Source organism: Pongo abelii, chromosome 15 (assembly GCF_028885655.2).
Source record: "Pongo abelii isolate AG06213 chromosome 15, NHGRI_mPonAbe1-v2.0_pri, whole genome shotgun sequence".
In the NCBI taxonomy this organism is placed as follows: Eukaryota; Metazoa; Chordata; class Mammalia; order Primates; family Hominidae; genus Pongo; species Pongo abelii.
The window spans coordinates 976479-994488 of NC_072000.2; the positions used below are offsets into that span (position 1 = coordinate 976479).

Here is an 18010-nt window from a genome sequence, read left to right on the forward strand (position 1 = left end):
GGCCATAGATCCAGGGCCAGTTGCTCTGCTTGTTTGGCTTGTTGAGAAGCCAGGCTGTCTTTCTCTCTCCAGTGAAATTCATAGTGTTTTCTAGTGACTACATGCAGAGGTTGTAATATGTTACCCAAGTGGGGAATATGATGTCTCCAGAATCCAAACAAGCCAATACAATTTTGGACCTCCTTTTCAGTGGTAGGGCTGCAAATTCTAGTATTTTAGCCTTACGCTTTGGTAAAATGGACTCTTTCCCTGCATTCCATAGGATGCCATGGAATTTTACAGTTTGTGCAGTCCATTGAATTTTACTAGAGTTAACTTCCCATCCTTGAGATAGGATTTGGGTTTTTACCCTCTGCAAGCCCTGAAAACTGACTAGTTCTTCAGTTTTACCCTGACTGGGCCACTCGGGCAGCTGCTTTTTCAGCAATCGGCTGGCAGCTTTGAGCCTGATCAGTCAAGACATAGGCCTGGCATGGGGCCAGGGCCAGTCTGGAAGTCACATTAAAATTTTCCTTTTCCAGCTTACATTTCTCTTGTAGCAACAAGTCCCTATATTGACACTTTAACTTATAAGAAGTAAGCAAGCACCATCAATGCTGAGAAATTCCCTCAGCATCCCAATCACCACTGGGATTCCCTACAGTACCTCACGCACAGCGAATCATTCCAAATGCACTAATATAGATTCCCAATTTTCACAAAGGCCAGGTCCCTTGAACCAGTCAATGGCCAAGAGGAAGAACTGGAGGAGTTTCCATCCGAATACACGGGAAGTTCCTGAGCTCCCTGTCTGGTTCCTGCTGCCAAAAAAATTGCACCCTTTCGCTTTTGAATCCTGTTCATGTCGCCAAAAATGTACTGTGCGGGAAACACGCAAGGGGAGAAGAAAACACACACACACACACACAATAGCTTTAGGGGTAAACAAACTTTATCCCAATTAAATGGCAATGCAGATATAATAAGCAAATATATAAGCAAGTTGCAATGGGATGGGGAGAAGGGAAAAGAGATATATATATATTTACACCCACCAGACTATGGAGGATTCACCGCCAGACTGGGAAGCAACAGCCTGGGCTCCAGATTGGCCACTCGTCCGTGCACAGATGAGGAGGGATCTCATGAAGCTTTGGCACAGTCTGGAAACCTACCTCTTTTTGTAATGACTTATTTGGCTTGAAGTCCAGTCAGGAGGGCCCTTCACGACTGGGATCAAGAAACACAAAAAGGTCAACTTGTTTTTTGATTGTCTATTGTTTTTCAATAACTAACATATAAGAATAAATTGAAATAGAGATTTATCTGAAACAGAGCTGGATGAAGGCTTCAAGGGGCTCACACAACCTGTTCCGGGACTTGGTGACAATTGTTTGTGTCCATGTTCAATTAAGTTGAAATTAAATATTTAACTTTTACTCCACAAAGTGTCAAAAGTAATTCCTTCAAATGCAGGAAATTATGTAGCCACTCACAAACTAAACTTCTCAAACAAAAGTCATAAATTGAGTAGAGAGATAAAAAATAAAATAAAATCTAACTACATCTGTCTACAGGAGACTCAATTTATTGATTTATTTATTTATTTTAGAGACAGGGTACTGCTTTGTTTCCTAGGCTGGTCTCAAACTTCTGGGCTCAAGTGAACCTCCCACCTCAATCTCCTAAAATGCTTGGATGACAGATATGAACCATCATACTATACAGTAACACAAGCAGACTAAAAGTGGCAACATGCATCAAAACAATGTTATGCAAATCATAATCAAATGAAGACAAAGTCACAATTATATTATGCAAAATACTTTTTAAATAACTGTCTTTGTTTATAAAATATACTCTAAGTTAAAACTGTCAAAGAAAACAAAGGACAAAATAATGAAAGGGTTTATTCACTGGAAACCTAGGACAATTATATACATTTATATAATTGTGTGTATTTATCTAATTATGTATACACACACGTATATATATGCACCTCACATGAGGATTTTAAAATAAATCAATAATATTTTTTCAGAACATAAAAAACTGCAATATACTGAGAAAAATGTTTTAATACACCAGTTCTGCAATTAATAATAAAGCCAGATAGAATATTAAAAAGAAAACAGAGGACATGAAAATACTGTAAAGCAGTTAGATGTAACAGATGCATAGAGACCACTCTACACAACAACAAAACTCACAGTCTTGTCAAAAGCTCATAAAACATTGTCCTAAAAATAAATATTAGGCAAAAAAAAAATTTTAACAGAATTAAAAAAAAAGTTTAATGTTACAGAAAACCCTTCAAAAAATCAATCAACCCAGGAGCTGGTTTTTTGAAAAGATTAACAAAATAGGTAGACCCCTAGTAAGACTAATAAAGAAGAAAAGAGAGAGAAATCAAATAGACGCAATAAAAAGGACAAAGGGGATATCAACACCAAACCCGCAGAAATACAAACTACCATCAGAGAATACTATAAACACCTCTATGGAAATAAACTGGAAAACCTAGAAGAAATTGATAAATTCCTGGAAACATACACACCCCCAAGACTAAACGAGGAAGAAGTTGAATCTCTGAATAGACGAATAGCAGGTTCTGAAATTGAGGCAATAATTAATAGCTTACCAACAAAAAAAGTCCAGGACCAGACGAATTCACAACCGAATTCTACCAGAGGTACAAAGAGGAGCTGGTACCATCCCTTCTGAAATTATTCGCATGAATAGAAAAAGAGGGACTCTTCCCTAACTCATTTTATGAGGCCAGCATCATCCTGATACCAAAGCCTGACAGAGGCACAACAAAAAAACAATATCCCTGATGAATATCGATGCAAACATCCTCAATAAAATGCTGACAAAACAAATCCAGCAGCACATCAAAAAGCTTATCCACCACGATCAAGTCAGCTTCACTCCTGGGATGCAAGGCTGGTTCAACATACACAAATCAATAAACATAATTCAGCATATAAACAGAACCAACGACAAAAATCTCATGACTATCTCAATAGATGCAGAAAAGGCCTTCAACAAAACACAACAGCCTTTCATGATAAAAACTGTAAATAAGCTAGGTATTGATGGAACATATCTGAAAATAATAAGAGCTATTTATGACAAACCCACAGCTAATATCATGCAGAATGGGCAAAACCTGCACCATTCCCTTTGACAACCAGCACAAGACAATGATGCCCTCTCTCACCACTCCCACTCAACATAGTATTGGAAGTTCTGGCCAGTGCCATCAAGCAACAGAAACAAACAAAGGATATTCGATTAGGAAAAAGAGGAAGCCAAATTGTCTCTGTTTGCAGATGACATGATTGTATATTTAGAAAACCCCATTGTCTCAGCCCAAAATCTCCTTAAGCTGATAAGCAAATTCAGCAAAGTCTCAGGATACAAAATAATGTACAAAATCACAAGTATTTCTATACACCAATAACAGACAAACAGAGAGCCAAATCATGAGTGAACTCCCACTCAACAATTGCTACAAAGAGAATAAAACACCTAAGAATCCAACTTACAAGGGTTGTGAAGGATCTCTTCAAGGAGAACAACAAACCACTGCTCGATGAAATAAAAGCGGACACAAACTAATGGAAGAACATTCCATGCTCCTGGAAAGGAAGAATCAATATCACAAAAATGGCCATACAGCCCAAGATAACTTATAGATTCAATGCTATCCCCATAAAGCTACCACTGACTTTCTTCACAGAATTGGAAAAAACTACTTTGAATTTCATAAGGAACTAAAAAACAGTCTGCATAGACATGAAAATCCTAAGCAAAAAGAGAAAAGCTGGAGGTATCATGCTACCTGACTTCAATCTATACTACAGGTCTACAGTAACCAAAACAACATGGTACTGGTACCAAAACAGATATATAGACCAATGGAAAAAAAACAGAGACCTCAGAAATACCACCACACATCTACAATGATTGGATCTTTGACAAATGTGACAAAAACAAGCAATGTGGAAAGGATTCCGTATGTAACAAATGTTGCTGGAAAAAATGGCGAGCCATATGCAGAAAACTGAAGTGGGATTTCTTCCTTACACCCTATACAAAAATTGACTCAAGATGGATTAAAGACTTAAATGTAAGACCTAAAACCATAAAAACCTAAAAGAAAACCTAGGCAATACCATTCAGGACTTAGGCATGGGCAAAGACTTCATGACTAAAACACCAAAAACAATGACAACAAAAGCCAAGATAGACAAATGAAATCTAATTAAACTTAAAAGCTTCTACACAGCAAACGAAACTATCATGAGAGTGAACAGGCAACCTAGAGAATGGGAGAAAAATTTTGCAATCTACCCATCTGACAAAGGACTCACATCCAGAATCTACAAAGAACTTAAACAAATTTACAAGAAAAAAATGAGCAATCCTATCAAAAAGTGGGCAAAGGATAAGAACAGACATCTCTCAAAAAAAGACATTTACGTTACCAACAGACATGAAAAATTGCTCATCGTCACTGGTAATGAGAGAAATGCAAATGAAAATCACAATGAGATACCATCTTAGGCCAGTTAGAATGAGGATCATTAAAATGTCAGGAAAAGGAAACAACAGATGCTGGAGAGGGTGTGGAAAAATAAAAACGCTTTTACACAGTGGGTGGGAGTGTAAATTAGTTCAACCACTGTGGAAGACAGTGTGGCAATTCCTCAAGTATCTACAACCAGAAATATCATTTGACCCAGCAATCCCATTACTGGGTGTACATCCAAAGGATTATAAATCATGCTACTATAAAGACACATGCACAAGTATGTTTATTGTAGCACTGTTCACAATAGCAAAGTCTTGGAACCAACTCAAATGTCCATCAATGATAGACTGGATTAAGAAATTGTGGCACATATACACCATGGAATACTATGCAGCCTTATAAAAGGATGAGTTCATGTCATTTGCAGGGACATGGATGAAGCTGGAAACCATCATTCTCAGCAAACTATCACAAGGCCAGAAAAACAAACACTGCATGTTTTCACTCATAGGTGGGAGTTGAACAATGAGAACACATGGACACAGGTCAGGGAACATCAAATGCTAGTGCCTGTTTGGGGGTGGGGGGCTATGAAAGGGATAGAATTAGGAGAAACACTTAATGTAAATGATGAGTTGATGGGTGCAGCAAACCAACATGGCACATGTATACCTAAGTAACAAACCTGTACGTTCTGCACATGTACCCTAGAACTTAAATTATAATAAAAATTAAAGTGAAAGACTATAATTTCTCACCAAAATGGATGAAAACTAGAAATCAATAACAGAAGAAAATTCATAAAATTCACAAATACCTGAAAATTAAACAATTTAGTCTTCAACATGCTTTTGTTCAAGAGTTAGAAAATTTAATATTTTCAACATGTTTATAACACCCAAAGTGAGCTACAGATTTAATACAATTCCTATGAAATTCTTAATATTATTTTTGACAGAAACAGAGAATGTGACTCCCCAGAGTATACGGAATTTCAGGGGACCACATAAAAAGAGTTGGAAGCATACAATTCCTGATTTCAAAACATGTTAGAAATTTACAGTAATCAAAATCCTTTGTTACTGGCAAAAAGACAGACAACTAGACTAATAAAAAAATCTTTGCCAATTCTGCAGACAGTGCCTGCATCATCCTGCAGACTGACAACGATCTTTTTGCTGCTGATGACTTTAAAGTGTAAGACAGAGCAGGCCATATTCCTGTTTGTGGAGACGGACATTACTGATAACACCAGAGTCACTCAGCCTCTGCTGGAGACAGAGATGGAGGCCCTCAAGGAAGAGCTGCTCTTCATGAAGAACCATGAGGAGGAAGTTAAAGGTCTAAAATCCCTGATTTCCAGCTTTTGATTGACCATGGATGTAGATGTCCCCAAGTCTCAGGACCTTGGCAAGATCATGGCAGGCATCCGGGCCCAATATGACGAGATGGCTGAGAACAACTGAGAGGAGTTGGACAAGTACTGGTGCCAGCAGACTGAGGAGAGCACCACAGTAGTCAACAAGCAGTCCGCTGAGATCGGAGCTGCTGAGAAGATGCTCAGGGAGCTGAGATCTACAGTCCAGTCCTTGGATATAGACCTGGACTCAGTGAGATATCTGAAGGCCAGCTTGGAGAGCAGCCTGAGGGAGGTAGATGCAGATGGAGCAGCTCAACACGATCCTGCTACACCTGGAGTCAGAGCTGTCCCAAACACGGGAAGAGGGACACTAGGCCCAAGAGCACGATGACCTGTGGAACATCAAGGTCGAGCTGGAGGCTGAGATTGCCACCTACTGCTGCCTGCTAGAAGATGGGGAGGACTTGAATCTCCTCGATGCTCTGGACAGCAGTAAATACCTTCAAGCCATCCAAAAGAAAAGCCCTTGCCGGATAGTGGACGGCAAAGTGGTGTCTGAGACCAACAACACAGACGTTTTGTGGCGCTGAGCCAGCAGAAGCAAGGTCCCTTTGGGGAACAGGAGGCCAGTAAAAAGTTCAGAGGTCAAAAAAAATTACCTTCAAATCACAGAAGTGTTTTCTTCACACAAAAGTAATATAGATTCATTAATACATAGAAGTGTAAATTAGGACAATTTCCACAACTACTCACCAAGAGAGGATTAAAAAAATAATTGACCACCAAGTAATAAAACAAATACGCAAGTCATAAAGTATGAGTAATGTTTATACAGGCAAATGAACAGATAATTATATCAGCAATAGACATGGTTGATTCATATTTGACTTATTTTCTACACTCCTTGAAACTGTGCACAGTTGAATATAATCATACAAAATTATAACATATAGGCAGAATCTAAAAACTCAATTAAATGATGTAAGGCAGCCTTTCTAACAAGGAAATAAAAGAATATAAAATATTAGAAAATAAAATTAAATAAACATTAACTTGTGAAATACCGAATAAACAAAGCATACAACTGAAGAAGACCCTTTCTAGATAACTAGCATGTTCAACAATAAGTGGGCACCGTAAAGAGCAGATTTTGAATTATTAGCATATGGTTAGAGTAACAAAATTGCACAATTATACATTATAATCTCCCATAAAGAGCATTTAGAAGAAAATTTTAATAAAGATTTCAACGATACTAGAGACACTTTTTATTATGTTCTTAATATATTACTCCTCTTTTTATACAAATGGAAAGGCTATAATTTTTTTTTATTTAATTTTTTGAGACGGAGTCTCGCTCTGTCACCCAGGCTGGAGGGTAGTGGCGAGACTTCGGCTCACTGCAACCTCCACCCCCCGGGTTCACGCCATTCTCCTGCCTCAGCCTCCCGAGTAGCTAGGACTACAGGCGCCCACCACCACGCCCGGATAATTTTTTTGTATTTTTAGTAGAGATGGGGTTTCACTGTGTTAGCCAGGAAGGTCTTGATCTTCTGACCTCCTGATCCACCCGCCTTGGCCTCCCAAAGTGCTGGAATTACAGGCTTGAGCCACCGCGCCTGGCTGGCTATATTTTTTGTATTTTTAGTAGAGAAGGGATTTCACCATGTTGGCCAGGCTGGTCTTGAACTCCTGACCTCGTGATCCACCCATCTCAATCTCTTAAAGTGCTGGGATTACAAGCATGAGCCACCGCACTGGCCTATAATTAATTTTTTTAAAAGCAAAGAAAAGCCTTACATTTTTAAATACGGGAACAACATGAATATTGTAAACTATGCTGTGGAACACTACAATATAATAAGCAAATAGAAATAAATTATAATATCATTCAGATAAATGTTGAGGAAAGTAAATGGAAACACTAATGATAAATTTTTCTATGCAGTGAATTTAGACACAAACTAAATCTTTTCTTAATGTGATGTGCATACTATCTAATTCACTTTCTATGTAACACATAAATTCAAGTGTGCTATTCTGAAACCCCTGAAGCTAAAATTATAGGCTGATTTAACATACATAAAAACAAGGCAGGGAAAACGTACAGATCACAGTCCCAGTAAGCTTTATATAAGATTAATTAATAAAATAACTCATAAAGAAATAATGTAACAATTAAGAATTTGTTCTATTCCTGGCAAGTTTCTAAGTTTTTCTATGGCATTAACGTCTTTAAAAATTCTTTGAGATGAGTAGCTACAATAAACTATTTCACACGTGAGATGTTTGGCATAGAGAGTTTACATTTCTAAGTTGGTTTCTACTAAGGAAAAGAAAACTTTTTGACCTACATTACCAGAAATGAAAAAAAGAATAAAGTGAAATAGAAGATTCAACTTTATCATATGTACTTAGGTGCTTTGAGCTCTGATAAATTTTTTTTCCGGTTTTTTTGCAGGATCACATTTGAAATCATAGGACTGAAAATTATGAAGCAGAAACATTTGTCCTAGGTGTTTCTGAAATATGTGAACCAAACCCCAATGTCTGCACTTTTACTCTCACAAACTTCTGACATGAGGCACAGATTTTTGCAAAACAGCTTAACATAGAAGTCTCGCAAAATGTGCAGGTTTCCCCAGATCCCAAAACAATGGAAAAGCACTCAGACCACAAGGCTTTGAAGGGAATAACAGAAAGAAGAGGAGAACTTTGGCTCTCACTGTGAATGCCCTGGAATGTTAGTGGAGGAGCAGGAGAAGCCTTCGAAGATTTAAGACCATAATAAGCATAGGGTAGGAAATTTCCCTCTGTGGCAGCAAAAGAAGTAAATCTAGAATTTTCCAGAACCAATTTCTTTGAAGCAGAACTTCCAACACCACATTTTTAAGGTTTTCTCCTTGGCCTTTGCACCTCTCATCTTTGTTATTTGTTCATTCTTGCCTATTGGGATGATGCCTATTATTCTCTCTCTTTTTACATTCCAAAGGTATTTCCTTTACTGTAGAAGGCGGCATCCAAGGGAGACCACAGCCATGAGTTCTTAGTTTCTGTTTCTGGTTAAGCCAGAAAGGCCCTTTCCTCATCCCCCTTTGCCGCTTATCACTAGAGACAGAACTTAAAAACCATTGCTGCAGGCTGCTAAAAACCTAAAACAAAACAGAGCCATAACAAAAACAAAACAAGGCAGGTTGGAAAAGCTTGCTGTACAAGGCAACCAGGTCTGGCTTATATTCACCACATCCCTTCTTCTTTCCCAGAACAGCAATTGGGCTCAAGAGAAAACGTCCAACTTTTAGTATCTTCCTCAGTATAGAAAGAGAACAGTGGAACATATGTTCAAAGGTTTGGCTTTTTGGGCTACTGCTGATGACTAGATTCTGTCTCCCCCAACAGGGAGTGCTAAAGGAAATGGCAGAGTAATGAGAATGACAATTTATGACTGGTGAGAAGAGAAGTTGCATGCTTATCATAGCCTCAGAGAAACAAACACTGCAATCAACTGCGGAAGCAAAGGGCTACAGTGTCTGGAAAACAATGGGAAAAATATCTTTACCTTAAAAATACACACACAAAGCCAGAGAAGACACATTGACGACCTGTTAATGAAACACCAGGATGTACAGCCTCACTGATTGTTGTATTATCTTGTAGTAAGAACGTTAGTACATACTACATTACACAGTTGTTTTATAAATTTCTGAATCTCATCAAAAGGTTGCAGGGCATACAGAAAAGGATGAAAACATGTTCCAATTGAAGAAATAAAATAAACCTACAAATATTGATTTTAAAAATCTTTGTTGACTTTTAAAGGTCAAAATTTGTAGGTTTACTCTTTGTTGTTGTTGTTGTTTTCGCATTATATAATTTAAAAAATCAAAATAATTATCAAAGCTCCTTAATGACATGGACACTCCTCCGGTCTGCAGGGCCCCTGCAAGGGAGGAGACTCGACACCATGTGGGACACCCGGTGGACCCCCAACCCACGCCCAAGGCTCAGAGCAGGAGCAAGGACCTGGCTGCACCAGGCCGAAGCCGCCTCCACCCCCAGCGGTCGCGGACTCCAGGAGCTCCAGACCTGGGGTCGTGGTGAGATTCCTTGATTGACTGATCGGTGGTGGCTGAGTTGCAAGCAAATGGGTTTCATCACCTTAAATGGTTTTGAACCAATGAAGCTATATTCTCTTAAAAAGAAGGACAGCCCATCGTGTGAACTATAGAGTTTGTGAACAAATTTATATTGGGTTCATAGTGGCATCATGCACACAGACTCCTGCGAGTTCCCCTAAGGTCTTAGAGGACTGCTTTGCCTTTTGATCTGAGAGTTGCAAAGTTCTGTAAAGAATGGCCCTTGTGGATAAGCGCTAAGTCAAGAGACAGCGACTGGACAGAATTGTGAAGGAATTCGCCGCCAGATCATGAAAGACCCCCTACGCCCCGCTCACTGGCGGCATTGCTGGTCGGCCATGACTGCACTGTGGACATGCCCATCCTGAAGGACCTGGCCACCGTGGCCTTCTGTGATGCAGTCCACGCAGGAGATCCACCAGAAAGTTCTAAACGGAGCCATGGGAGCCATGATGTACCACACCATCACCTCAACAGGGAAGATCTGGAAAATTTCAAGGCTTTGAGAGTGATCGTGCGGGTTGGCAGTGGCTATGACAACGTGTACAGCAAGGCTGCTGTTGAGCTCGGAATTTCTGTGTGCAACATACCGTCCGCAGCCGTGGAAGAGACAGCCGACTCCACCATCTGCCACGTCCTCAACATGTACCGGAGGAACACATGGCTGTTCCAGGCACTGTGGGAAGGCAAGCGAGTCCAGCGCGTGGAGCAGACCTGCGAGGTGGCCTCGGGAGTGGCCCGCGTTCGTGGGAAGACGCTGGGCCTCATCGGCTAGGGTCGCACGCAGCAGGCTTTTGCAGTTCCAGCCACAGCCTTTGGATTCAGCGTCATATTTTATTACCCCTACTTGCAGGATGGGATCGAGCAGTCCCTGGGCGTGCAGAGGGTCTACACACAGCAGGATTTGCTGTATCAGAGCCACTGCGCCTCCTTGCACAGCAGTCTCAGCGAACATAAACACCACCTCATCAATGACTTTACCATAAAGCAGATGAGGCAGGGAACATTCATTGTGAACACAGCCCGTGGTGGCCTGGTGGATGAGAAAGCCTTAGCACAGGTCCTCAAGGAGGGCAGGATACGAGGGGCAGCCCTCGACATGAATGAGATGCAGCCCTTTAGCTTTGCTCAGGTCTGTTGAAAGATGCCCCCAGTCTCATCTGCACTCCTCAAACTGCCTGGCTACAGCGAGCAGGTGTCACTGGAGATGACGGAGACAGCTGCCACCGAGATCCGCCGAGCCATCACAGGTCGTATCCCAGGAAGCTTAAGAAACTGTGTCAACAAGGAATTCTTTGTCACATCTGTGCTTTGGTGGGAAATAGACCAGCAAGCAATATATCCAGGCATCGTGGGCGTGGCTCCAGGAGGACTTCCTGCAGCCATGGAAGGGATCTTCCCTGGAGACATCCCGGTGACTCACAACCTCCCGACAGTGACACATCCTTCCCAAGCGCCTTCTCCCAACCAGCCCTCAAACACGGGGACAATCGAGAGCACGCCAACGAGAAATAACAGACAATGCCAGAAGGTAATCATTCAGATACACCTGGAAACAAGAGACAGTGAAAAATAGATAAACTAAGAGAAAAAGAATCTGATGCTCTTTTTAGCTGATTCTGGACGTATGCATCATTGATATTGCAGTGTTAAAACTACAAGAGCTAGAAAACTGAAGATGTTGTTTGCTTACGTAAGCTCTGAAAGACTAGGGTGTGATTTATTAACGACCAACTTCCGTTATTGTGTGTTAGGTTTTTCATCTGTGCGTCAAATCACAAAGAATAAACAGAACTTTCTCCTTTATCAGTCCCTTGGGCACAGCAGGTCCGGAACACCCTGCTCAGAATATTGCATCAAGGATTCAAACATCAAAATAAAAACCATGAAGAGGAAATCCCCATCCTGTGACTTGAGTCCCTTCAGTCTGCAGGGACTCATTACAGCTGTTTGCTAATACGAAGATCACATTACTAGAAAATGTGGAGTAAACTGTTTGCCTGTGGTAGACACCTGCAAGCACAGGATTGAAGACAGTACTGCCTCCTGTACAGAGAAGCATCTGTCACATCTGAACTGCATACTGAGTGGGCAAGTTGGTTGTAAGTTCAGTAAAAGCCTCCGATAATGCAAAAAAAAAAAAAAAAGTAAGTTTCACAAGCTCTTTGTAATCAAGTATATTTTGTCAGTTTCAGATCCACTGCTATTTTATTGAGTGGAAAGTCTTGCACTAAAAGGGTTCAAGGAAAATAAGGTTGCATTTCCTTATGTCACAGGAAACACTTTTAATGGTAACTTGACAGATCGTCTATGAACAAACCCACTTTTTTAAACACTGATATAGTCTTCTTTTGTTCACGTTGTGTTTTATACAAGAACACTTCATATGTATTGGATGTGACTGATTTTAACAAATTCTATTAGATTTGCATCAATTAGTTACATGTTCTATTCATAGGCTTTTGTGAATCATTGTCTTTTTGTTTAAAAAGATGGCCTATTTTGATCCTTTGATTAGGTACATTCCCGTTTTTGTAAGAAAAGAAAAATTTTTTAAATGGTCCCAAATAGAAAAATAATGGCTATCAGAAGTACTTTTTGTTTTAATGTAGTGCGAGTTACCATTACTGTAGTTGTTTATTGTAAAGATGGACATTTAGCATTCAGTGCAGTTTTCAATAAAATGTAATTAGAAAAGACTGCTTAATGAACAGAAACAGAACATAGACAACAAAAGAATATTAGAAGAAGTGATACATAAAGAAAATGAGATATCAATAAAAAGATTTTTAAAAACCAACAGGAATTGTGAATCTGAAGAACATAATAACTTATTAAAAATTTAATCAACAGTCACAAAAGCAGACTAATAAAGGAGAAAAAATTACACAATTGATGACATTGTAGTTATAAATATTGAGTGCTGAAAACAAATTTTTTAAACAGAATAGAGAAAAAAGTATGGGACGTACTGCACACCATCAAGTGGACCATTATATTTATAAAGGTGTCTTACAAAAACAATATAGGACAAAAGTAATAAAGAGGTTATTTTTAAAAAGTAGTTGAGAAATCCCCAGATGACAAGGTAATTGAACAAGAGGAAATGCTTCCAAACAAAAACCTTCAACTGGAATAATATCACTTCAGAAATAAAAAAACTAAGCCTCTCCAAAATAAATAAAAGTTGAGTGTGTTACTAACCACTAGAACAGTCCTAAAGGAAATGTAAAAGAAAGTCCCTCACTTCCAAGAATGAAATTGTGCTGCACAGCATTATAAAAGCACATGAAAATAGAAAGTGCTATATTAAAGATAAATATATAAACAGGTGAAGAAATCTCTACTGTCATAATGATGGTGCACAAAACTTTCAAAATATTGCTATGGAACTTAAAAAATGAAGAAAAAATCTGCATAAATGTGTGTTCATAGACAACAAATAAAGATAATATGTGATATTAATAACACAGTGGGGGTATGAAGAGGTACAACTTTGTATTCAGTTGAAATATAGTTGTTATATACTGTCATAACTTTAAGATGATTTATGAAGTCTTTATTTCTCAAGATGATTACCAAAAAATCCTGTAGAATGTATGCAAAAGCAAATGGGAAAGAAATTGAATCATGTCACTATAATATCAACAAACAAAAATAAATCAGTAGGAGAAAAAATGATAAATAACACATCTACAAGAAACACAGAAGACAATTACAAATAATAAAGTAACTTCATTAACTGCATTAATTACTTCAAATGTAAAAAGTTAAATACCTTAAAGAAAATTAATAAATAATTTAATGGATTAAGAACAAAGAAGATCCAGCAATGTACTCTCTACAAGAGTCACTTCAGCTCTAAGGACTCAAATAAGTTGAAAGTAACAGTATAAAGAAAATATATTTTATGCAAAGAACAGCTACAATTGGAGGGCCAAGATCATAATTATATTAAACAAAATATATTTTAAATAAAAAATTTGAACAAGGGACAGATTGGTATTATGTTTTTGTTTTTCTTTTTGTTTTTGGACACAGAGTCTCATTCCGTCACCAGGCTGGAGTACAGTGGCACGATCACGGCTCACTGCAACCTCCGCTTCCCCGGTTCAAGCGATTCTCCTACCTCAGCTTCCTGAGTAGCTGGGACTACAGGCACGCGCCACCACACCCAGCTAATTTTTGTACTTTTTAGTAGAGATGGGGTTTCACCTTGTTGGCCAGGATGGTCTCTACCTCTGGACCTCATGATTCACCATCTTGGCCTCTCAAAGTGCTGGGACTACAGGCATGAGCCACTGCGCCCGGCGGAGACAGATTGGTATTATGTAATGGTGAGATGGATTAACTTTCAAGAATCTATAACAATAATTTTTAAATCATATATATATAATTTGAAATATCTGCAAAAATATATCTTTGGGATTTTGACAAAAATTGCATTAAATTTTTATATTACTATAAATAGCACTGACATCCTTCTTTCTCTTTTTTTTTTTCTTTTGGAGACAGAGTTTCTGTCTCCCAGGCTGGAGGGCACTGGCACGATCTCGCGATAGGCTCACTTCAACCTCCTCCTCCCAGGTTCAACTGATTCTCGTCTTTCAAATATGTAAAACAAATATTGACAGAAGTCAAGCAAGAAATACATAGCAACACAACAATGGTGGACTTCAAGACTCCACTTTCAATAATGACTAGAATAGTCAGATGTAATATCAGTAAGAAAGACAAACCTGAACATGATAGACCTAACCACCATTTACAGAACTCTCCAATTGAAAGGAGCAAAATCTGCAATATTTTCAATCACACATGGTACATTCTGTTAGGATACATGTCTTATTAAATTTAAGAAAACTGAAGTCATAGAATATAAATGAAACTAGAATTCAAAAGCAAGAAAATGTGGCAAATACGTAAATAACAAGAAATTAAGCAAAATCTTTCATATAGTCTTGCTCAAGTGTCAGGTGATTTAATATTCTTAAGATGTCAGGGCCGGTACGAGGCTCATGCCTGTAATCCCAGGACTTTGGGAGGCCAAAGTAGGTGGATCACTTGAGATCAGAAGATTGAGACTACCCTGGTGAATATGGCAAAACCCTATCTCTACTAAAAATACAAAAGTTAGCTAGACATGATGGTACATGAGTGTAATCCAAGCTACTCTGGTGGCTGAGACTGGAGAATTGCTTGAACCTGGGAAGCGGAGCCTGCAGTGAGCACACCTCACACCACTGCCCTTCAGCCTGAGTGACTCACTAAAACTTCATCTCCAAAAAAATATATATATATATTGTCAGTACTACTCATGATGATATAAAAATGCAATGTAATTTTTGTCAAAATCCCAATGGTATGTTTTTTTGCAGAATTTTTGTGTATAATTCTAAAGGTTGCTTAGGAAATGTGACTAGCCAAACACCCTTTAAAAAGAACAAAGAGGTATTACATTTTCTGATTTAAAATCATGATATGAAGCTACAAAAATAAAAACAATATGGTATTGCCACAAAAACAGACACATAGATGATGAAACAGAATAGAGATCCCAGAAGTAATCCTTGCATCCATGATAAAATAATCTTCCATAAGCTTTCCATGACCACACAATAGAAAAATAAGAATCTCTTGAACAAAGAATTTTCCACATTGAATATTTACAGAGAAAAAAATAGGGTTGGATGCTTCCTTTGTATCATCTATAAAAAGAAAAGTTTTTTTAGTGGATTCAATACTTAAACATAAAAACTAAAAAAATTCTTAGAAGTAAACATAGGGGAAAAGTTTATGACATAAGTCTTAAAACACTTTCCTTAAGTTTGACATCAAATTCATAAGCAACAAGGAAAAGAACAACGACAAAAAATAGGGACTACATTAAGCTTCAAGTATTCTACACATCAAATAAAACATTTAGTGGCATACAAATGTCATCTAATAAGTGGATGAAATCTAGGCATGGTGGCTCATGCCTGTAATTCTACAACTTTAGGAGGCCAAGGCAGAACAATCACTTGAGTCCAAAAGTTTGAGACTAGCCATGAAAACATAGCAAGACCCTGTCTTTTATAGGGTTATATATGTGCATAAATACATACATACAAACAACAAAAAAGAGTAAAAATATTTTCTAATCACATTTTTGGTAGGTGTTAATTTTCAAATTATATAAATTCCTACAACTCAACAACAAAAAAAGTTAATAACTTGATATGGAATGGTAAATGTTTGAAATGACTTTCTCCAAAGAAGACATAGTAATGACTAGGCATTTAAAAGGATACTCGACATCTCTCTTCTAGAAAAATGCAAAGAAAAGTCACAATAATCTATCACCACAAACCTATTTTTAAAATAGTATGAAAGCTCTTTAAAAAAAATAAAATGAGATTATTACATAATCCAGCAAACCCCCTTCTGGCTATGTATTTATAATATACAACACATGATCTGGAAGAGATATTTGCACACCCAAATTTATTGCAGCATTATTAACACAAGCCAAAAGGCAGAAACAACCCAGATGTCCCTTGACCAATGAACAGATTAATAACAAGTGGCACATACACAAAGTGGAATATTATTCAGTCTTTAAAAAGTCACATTATATGATAATTATTGAGAATATCATGTTAACTAAAATAGGCCAGGAACAAAGTGACAGTGTATGATTCCATTCATAATCAGGTATCTTAAGTAGACAAACTCATAGGAAAAAAAAGTTAGAATGGTGTTTGTCAAGGGCTGAAGAGAAGGTAAAATGGGCAGTTGTCTTAAAAGGCATTTAATTTTAGTTTTGCAAGACATAGAAGTTCTACAGGTCTTTTGCATAACTATGTGAATGTACTTAACACTAACGAAATATACATTTAAAAAGAATTAAGATGGTAAATTTTACATTATGTCTTTTTACCACAATCACAATTTTTAAAAGAAAAAATATGGAGTTATAAAGCTTTCCAAAAATTAAATTTGGTTCACAAAAGATTTTCTCTCACACAAAGGAAGTATAGATTTATAATTAAACACATTGTGAAATTAAGACTATTTCAATGACTATTCATCCACACAAGATAAGACAACCACTGAAAATCAGCCAAAAAATATGGAAGATAAGCCATGAGCAAAGTTGGGGACATATTTATATAGAAAAACATACACATATATAATTTAATTTTGAAAACATATGACAGATTTATATTTTAACTAAACCCAACATTAGTTTCCTGAGTGAAATTTGGTTTTCAATTTGGGCAAATGAAGACGTTTCTGGGGTTAAATGGATTCTTTCTTCTCCGTTTCTTGATATGGACCTGTGCTGGGGATTGGTCAGCTGTTCAAGTGAGATGTACTCAGTTTTGGTTCTGTGCCAGGACTAAACCTACGATATTTCACATTTCATATATAAACCCCGATGAAGTGTTTCTAGGAGATGGCTGCCCCATAACCTTTGTTTTGCCAAATGTTTACTATGAGTTTCACCACCATCTTCTTGAACTGGTATTGTAACTAAAACTCTTCAGGAAATTCTACTTAAAACTAAAATCACGTATGTCTCAAGAAACTCCTTTCTGATTTGAAATGCCTCTGTCATGTATTCTCTGCAATCAGCATCCTCTTTCAAAGAAAGTAGAAAGGACAGATGAGGAAACTGATAGTGTTACTGCACGGGAGACAAAGGTGAGGATACACATGGCAGAGGAAAACATGGAAGTTATTTCTACAGCACTATCTTGTAAGAGTCTGACTGCTATGCTCCCTTGTGTATCAAATTATGTACCTTTTCTGTATTGCAAGAGAAGAAAGTGCGCTGTTTACCTTGACACTGAGAGCCAATTTGGAATCTCTGTCGTGATTGCTTAGGACTGAGGATTTAATGTGCTATTTTGTGGAAATCTTAGAAGCAGAAATGGGTTTACCTGGATATTGAGAGTCAATTTGGAATCTCTGTCGTGATTGCTTAGGACTGAGGATTTAATGTGTTAT

The 18010-nt window shown here is 38.0% G+C and overlaps 2 pseudogenes; both read left to right on the plus strand.

Annotated features, from left to right (window-relative positions):
• Positions 1 to 5895: 5895 nt before the first annotated feature.
• On the plus strand, positions 5896 to 9980 carry LOC134760111 (keratin, type I cytoskeletal 18-like; annotated as a pseudogene).
• A 178-nt stretch (positions 9981 to 10158) lies between these two features.
• LOC129053671 (C-terminal-binding protein 2-like) lies at positions 10159 to 11740 on the plus strand (annotated as a pseudogene).
• The last annotated feature ends 6270 nt before the right edge of the window (positions 11741 to 18010 follow it).